Raw genomic sequence first — 7,428 nt, forward strand, 5'->3', positions numbered from 1 at the left:
CAACCTGCCTTCTCAACCTGCACTCCTGCGAGGAGCTCCCACCCACCCAGGTTGCTGTTTTCTGCTCCCTGCACCCCAAGATCACCATTGCCTTCTGCCCAGAGATAGCATGAGGCCCCTCCGGGACGAGGGGCCGGGACCCAGAGCCGCCCAGGGAGATGCATTAAACAAGAAAATACCACCGTCCGGGCCTGCCCTCCTCCTCACCGTCCCTGGCAGGCCTGTGTCCCTGTGTCCACCCATGCTGTGCAGGACAGGGCTGTCCTCTGTCTCGCTGCCCCTGCACTTCCCTGAGCAGGATGTCCTTCTCCAGGGACTAGTCCTTGCTAACCACACGTCCAAAGTATGAGAGAGCAATCAGTCTCTCCATCCTGGCCTCTAAGACACCTCCAGGCCATACCTCCTGCAGGACAGAGAGGGAGGTCCCGGAAGTCCGCCCACGGTGACCTGGAGGGGGGCACTCAGGTCCTGGTTCTGCCAAGTCAATGTTGGCTGCCAGGGGCAGATGCAGCCAGGTAGACACACAGACTAGACGTTGGATCAGCCAGCGCTTTGGGACAGTGTGGCCCAGAGTGATCTCAGGGTGCCCCGCTGCCAGCGTGCCCCCATCCCCACCACTTCCTCTGGCTTTGGGGAGACAGGTGGTGTCACTGTCTTGCTGGGCTGGGAGGGGAGGGGGAGCTGGGGCTCCCTGCCCCCACAGCCAGGGCAGCACTCTGACCACCCACGGTGACCCCCACCTCCTTGGAGCCTCAGCTTCCTCACCGAGACCCAGAGCCCCCACCTCCCCTGCCTGTTCACCTAGCCCTCTGTCCCTCTGATGGTTCGCCGGGGTGGGTAGGGGGTGGGTGTCCTCTCCCCCCCTCACCCCTGGCCCTGCTGGCCTGCGGGGCACAGCCTGGGTGGAGGTGGGGGGCAGGGTTCAGTTGGAGCCCAGGGCAGGGGGGCCCAGAGCTGAACCTGGCAGCCTGCTGCGGTCACTACCCGCTTGTCTTCCTGTTTTGGAGATTAAAGCTCAGCTCAGCAAACAGCTCTCAAGCAGGGCCGTCCCTCCGCTCCTCACCCTGCCCATCCCTGTCCCTGTCCCCATCCCCATCTCGTCCCTGTCTCCACCCCTGCCTCTGTCCCCATCCCAAAGCTGGGCCTCCTGGAGGGTGAGGGCTCGGAGAATGGGCTGGAGCTGTGTCGTCCTGGTCTCCACCAGGGTCTAGACCATCCCCCCACCCCCTCCCCCTCGCCCCCTCCCTGACACCACAGGAAGCTTGCTGAGGAGCACACTGTCCCAGGCAGCGGCCCTGCCCTGTGCGTCCTCTGCCCCAACTTAACCTCCACAGGACGGCTGACAAGGTCCCTGTCATGACACCGGCCACTCAGCTGGACGCCTCGGCCTCACTCCCTGAATGGCAGCACCTCCAGACCTGTGACCCTTCAAACTGTCCCTCACATCCCAAATGCCCCGGGGGCCCTGCAGCAAAACTGGGCTTCTCGGGGAGCGAGGCCAAGAGTCTGGGCCCTGTGGTTCTGATCTGATCCTGCCCACCCCCTTCCCCACAGCAGAGCTTCCCAAGAACAAAGCTTCAGGGGTTCCCACCTGGGCCGCCAGGACACCGGCCAGAGGGACAGATGGACAGGGAGAACACACCCGTCCCCACATCCCCAAGTCCCTGTGCACCCCAGTCTGATGTGGCTCCCCAGAGCCTCTGTCTGCCTGGGCAGTTCCATTCCCAGTGCCCACCCCACTGCCCAGCAACCCCCTTCCCCCCCAGCCCTCCACAGTCACTCGCCCCCACCTGCCAAGCCTCTGCCACCTTGTGGCACCTGGGGCCCTGGACCCCTCCCCCAACACCCAGCACCCTCTGCCTCCACTGGGCACGTGGTTGTCGGTTGATCCTGTGGAGGACCCGGGGCAGGACTCTGTCCAAGCCCCCAGATGTGTGCGAGCAAGCCTAGTGGGAGACAGAGGGTGGGCTGGTGGGTGGACAGTCAGGAGGCGGAGGGAGGGGAGGGGAGGCTGTGACCAACTTTAGGTCTTCTGCAAACTCTCCCTGCCCTGGAGTTAGTCCTGACTCCCAGGGACCCTGCAGGACAGGGGGAGCTGCCCTGTGGGTTTCAGAGACTGTCACTCTTTACGGGAGGAGACAGCCTCGCCTCCCTCTCTCTGCATGGCTGCTGGTTTCAAACCGCTGACTTTGAGGTTAACAGCCCAGCTCGGCATCTGCTGAGGCGCCTCAGCTACCACATTAGGCCTGTACCCCCTCCCTGCCCACCAAAAAACCAGACTAAATGCCTTCAAGCCTATCCCGACTCGCAGGGGCCCTACAGAACCGCCCTGTGAGTTTCCCAAAGTGGGCGTCCTATGGGAGTAGAAAGCCTCCTCTCCCTTCCGTGCAGAGGCTGGGTGGGGTGGGGGGGCGTTCAACTGCAGCCCGCTGTGGGACCCACCCCACCACCAGGGCCCCTGCACCAGGCCTACAGGGTTGGCTTCTCCCTCTGGGAGCACAGTTTGTCCCTGAACTGCTCTCACCCCACAATTCCAGGGCAGAGAGGCTGGTAGACAGAGCCTTCAAAATGGGCTTGATTACAGAAGAGGGCCTGACAGGTCCTGAACCACAAGCTAGCAGTCCTGGCCCCGCCCCCGCTGCCGCCCACCACTCCCAGCTGAGCACGCCCTCCCCCCCTGCCCTGGCCACCGGGTCATGACTGGGGCGGGGGTCGTGCCCGGGTCTGGCATGCCCCGTCCCCTGCTTCTGTGGCTGCTGCACAAGCCGGCTATTCTTGGCCAGACAAAGACTTCCAGGCAGGCCGGCTCTGATGTGTCCCTGGAGAGGAACGGCTGGCCCTGCAGGCTGGTGACAAGCAGGGCCTAGTGGCTGAGGCTCTGTGGCTGGCCATTTCAAAACTGGCTGGGCCCCTCCGGCTAGCGGTGCTGCAGCTGGTGGGCTCAGGCCTGCTGCTCTCGGGGAGTGGGTAGACCTTGGCCGCCCTTCTCCAATCTGGGTCCCGTCCCCACCCCGTGAGGCCACAGCAGCATGAGCCTGCTGGTGAGGCAGCACACGGGAAGGCATCCAGCAGGAGGTGGTTGCTGGGGTTCTCAAAGGCTTCGGACCTGCCACCCTGCGCCACTCCAATTCCTACCCCTTGGCGTCCGGCCACGCCTTCTTTCCCAGACACCCTGTTCTCCTGGAGAGGGGTGAGGGGACGGTGGCATGAGTGAAGCTCCCTCAGTCTCCTTGTGCTCACCTACCGCAAAGCATGCCAAGAGCCCAATAAATGCCAGCCCTGCTCCAGACACACTGCCCCAGCCAGGCACATGCCACCTCTCTCTCCCCTTGTCTGCCTGTCCATCTATCATGCATCCTTTATCCATCCATCCACCATCTATCCATCTTACCATCTACCCATTGTCCATCCATCCATCTATCCATCCACTCATCCATACACCCACCATCTTACTATCTATTCATCCATTCATCCTACCATCTACCCACTATCCATTTATCCATTCATCCATCCACCATCCATCCAGCCATCTATCCACCATCCATCCACTGTCCATCCAGCCAGCCAGCCAGCCCACATCCATTCATCCATACACCCACTCTCCCTCCCTCCATCCATCCACCCACCTATCCATCCATTATTCACCTTTCCACTTATCCATACACCCCCACCATCCATCCATTCACCCACTCATCCATCCATCTTCCATTTTTCCATCCATCTGTCCATCCATCCATCTGCCCATCCTTCTATTTTTTCCAATATCCACCCTTCTATTTTTCCCACTATCCATCCTTCTTTTGACCTAGCATCCATCCCCCTCTTTACTGAACCCATCCTGGGTTTCAGGCACTCCAGGCGTGGTCTTGCCCTCCTGGAGTGCCCAGGTTAGGGAACGCCCAGGTTGGGAAGGTAGACAGGTACAAGGGCACTTACAACCTTGTGTGGCCTGTGCTAGGGTGCAGGCTGTCCCATAGGGAGTTGAGCAAAACCTCCCAGGGGAGAGAGCACCCCAGCATGTCTGGAAGGCTATATACCCCAGCAAATGGGTACCGCCCGGGTCCCATCAGCTGGTCCCTGGAGACAAACCCTAAAACCCAAGAGAAGACTTGTGTGGGGTGCCCAAGGCCACCCAGGACGTAGGGACCTGGGGAGGCAGATGGGCAGGAATGAGTGGGTGGGGGCTCTAGTCACAGCTGGAAGGTGCTTATTCTCTCCTGGGGCAGCCCACACCTCCCCCCACCCCTGCCACCCATGGTAGTCATTGGAATCAGCTGTGCCCTCCAGGTCCCCTGCCCCTGCTGGGAGAGCCCCATTTTGTGGCTTCTCTACACCAGTCCCTCTCCATCACCCCAAACGCCAAAGCAGCCCAGGAAAACCACAGACACCAGGACGCTTGGGGGTCCCTCCCACCCCACAGATGGGTCCTTCTCAGGAGGGCGGGCATCTCTGTCCCTCTGTCTCACGAGGAAGGCTCCTGTGGGGACAGTGTGCAGGTGGCTGCAGGGACAGCTGAATTAGTGGCTGACCACATCTTCCCAGAGCCTGGCGGAGGCCAGGCGGGCCCCTCCCAAGAAGCAGGCCACGGCTCGCAGCCTCAACCACAAGGCCCAGGACCATGGGGCAGAGGCCCACAGAGCCCATCTTGGAGGCCCTCAGTGGACCAACAGAGCCTCTGCTCTGGCCACTCGCTGCCCCGGGCAGTTCTCCCTGACCCTCGATGGGCAGGTCTCTCAGGGGTCTTGGGAAGGGCTGTGCTGAGCATGCCCCTGACCCCAAGCCAGACTGTGTCCCTCGCCACTCTCAGAGATGGACGCGATAGCCCCCCCCGGCCCTGGGGCCTTGTTGAAGAAACAGACAAGGAAACCCAGATCTGAGGTCCCAAAGCTGAGAAGGGCCTTCTGGGATTCAAAGGCAACGGTTTGGTTCCTGGGGGTTACCAAGACCCCCTCCTGCTGTCTCCATGTGCTCCTGCCAGGGGGTCCCCCACCCTGGCCCCTTCCTGAGTGCCCCAGGGCAACCCGGCCTGCCCCTCCTCACCCATCCCTCCGTTTCCCATCCTGGGGCTGAGGAGCCCCCTCCTTTGGCCCCATGGGTCTGGGGAAGGGGCTGTCTCAGCTCAGCGGAGTTTGGGGCAGAGCTGCGCAGGGCGGAGGTGGTTAGCGGGCCATCTCCTTGGCAGACCTCAAGAAGTCACACGGAATTCCATTCTCCTGACCGTGAGGAAACAGACTCTGGCCCACCAAGACCTGCAGGCCCCGTGAGCAGGTTGCCAGGCCTTGCCCCTCTGTCCCCACCAGCGCTGGGCTGCAGAGAGGTGTGTGAAGACCCTCCCCCCCCAACACACGCACTGCCCAGCTCCAGCTCTTGGGGCAGCAGCCCTCCCCAGCCTCACTTTGCCTTGGTGCAAGGGGGAGATGACCGGCTGTGCAGGACAGCCACAGCTCGGACACCCTCTGCTCTTGCACCAGGCTCTCAAGGGACGTGCACCGTGGTGGTTGCCAATATCACTGACCAGAATCCCAGTTACGGGGACCCTGGGGGTACGCTGGGTCTCCCCAACAAACACACGACTTGCTGAAGTCCTAACGACACAGGGTCTTAGGGACCGGCTCCCTTAAGATGACATCACAGCTAACTCCCAACCACCCCGAGGGCAGAGTAGAACTGGAGGGGGTGGGGGCCTTGCCGAGGCTGGGACTCTCTAGGGAAGCCTGGTCTTCCTCCTGTGGACAGTCTGGCCTGTGGGCTCGAACCTCTGACCTCTCAGTATCCACCACTAATCCACCAGGCTGAGTGCTGTCCTATACAAAGGGGAGAGGGAGAGAGACAGACAGATAGAGAAGACCATCCCATAAACTGCAGAGACTGGCGTGCCTGCCAGCCTCCTCCCTCCAAGTCCCCAGAAGGCTTCCGAGGACTCTGGTTTCAGACCCCCAACCTCAGAACTGCTCCTGGAGACACTTAGCTCTTGGGCCCTCAGAGAGCCAGACACGGGGGGTACAGCCCATGAGACAACAGTTTCAGGGGGCCACAGACTGTTTAGGGGCAGGGCGAGGGCTGGGAACAGGTCACCAAGTTCCAGAGTGAGAAACCAGGGCTTGAGGTCAAAGGCATTGGGGCAGCATGGTGATGGGTCTGGGCGTTGGGCTCAGGGTTAGCTGCTGAGAGTAGAGGATGTCAGGGTAGAGAAAGCCGGGGAATGGGGCAGCAGGGTAGAACTGAAAAGTGATGGGGTGGGGGGGACTGCAGCAATCAAGAACAGCTCAGCTAAGGGAGGATAGACTTTGGGAGTGGGGGGGGGCTTCAGGGGACCGTCTGGCCGCCCAGTCATGAGAGTCCCTCTCCTGCCACACCCCCAATGGTCTCTCCAGCTGCCTGGAGGCCCCAGGCTGGGGCTCTGGCGGTGGGGGAGGGGTCGACACGGGAGGCCTTCCATAGGAGCCTTGTCACTTGGGCACAGCCCTCACCATCTGCTCCAACCCCGCCACCTGCGGTGCCGCCTGCTCATTACCTGGAGGGTGAGAGCAGCAAGAGGCTTGGGAATCCCCTTCCCCTCCTCTTTCCCACCAGAAGGGGAGCTGAGGGTGTCCCCCCCACAGCTTCCTTGGTGGACGACCACTGTAGTGCGCATCCCTATCCTAGTTCAGGGCTAGAAGGGGACGACGGTGGGGGTGGGGGAGAGGACATCTGGGGCAGACCCCTCAATGTGGTGGACAGGGAATGCGCAGGAGGGGTGGGAAGACCCCGGGCTTGGTGGTCTCAGAGGAATCCTGGAAGGGATGGCAACTGGAGAGGCACCGCGCGGGCTCTGGGATCATGCTCCCGTGGGGGGTTGGAGTAGGGGGTGTAACGGCCACTTCCGGGCCGGGCGTCGCTCCCACCGCCACCGGCCGCACGGCCGCATTCCTGCCGCCTCCGCTCGTGTGAGGGGCGGGCCAGGCCCGTGGGAAGGCGGGGAGGGGGCCCGCCTGGTGCCGGGAAGGCGGGGCAGGGGCACAGCTGGACCACATCTGGTCGGAGTGCAGGGTGACCAAATGGGACGGAGCGTCCTTTCATCTCGCGTCCGGGAAGGGGCGGCGGCAGTTTCTCCACACGGCGGGGTACCGGGGGATTCCCACGCCCCTCTCCCAAAGGCCCCTGACATAGCGGCGGGGCTGGAGGGCACAGCCGGGGGTCGAAGTGGACATAGGGGCAGGTGCATTCTCCAGGAAATTTCCGTTTGCCCACCTAGCTGAGGTCTCTTCCCAGTTCCCCAAGGGCCGCCCGGCACGCACAGAGCCGCGCCAAGTACACCCGCTGCCCCAGGGGCCCGCCGCGCAGCCTGGGGCCGCGCCAGCCAGGGTCCTTGGACGTCTCCTCGGGGCGCCTGGCTCGCTGGCCTTGTCCCCACGCCCGGGCCACCGCCCCGGAGCGCGCCCTTCCTCC

The sequence above is a fragment of the Echinops telfairi genome, unplaced genomic scaffold (genome assembly GCF_000313985.2).
Source record: "Echinops telfairi isolate 266 unplaced genomic scaffold, ASM31398v2 ScPeMD7_5;HRSCAF=22, whole genome shotgun sequence".
NCBI lineage: Eukaryota > Metazoa > Chordata > Mammalia > Afrosoricida > Tenrecidae > Echinops > Echinops telfairi.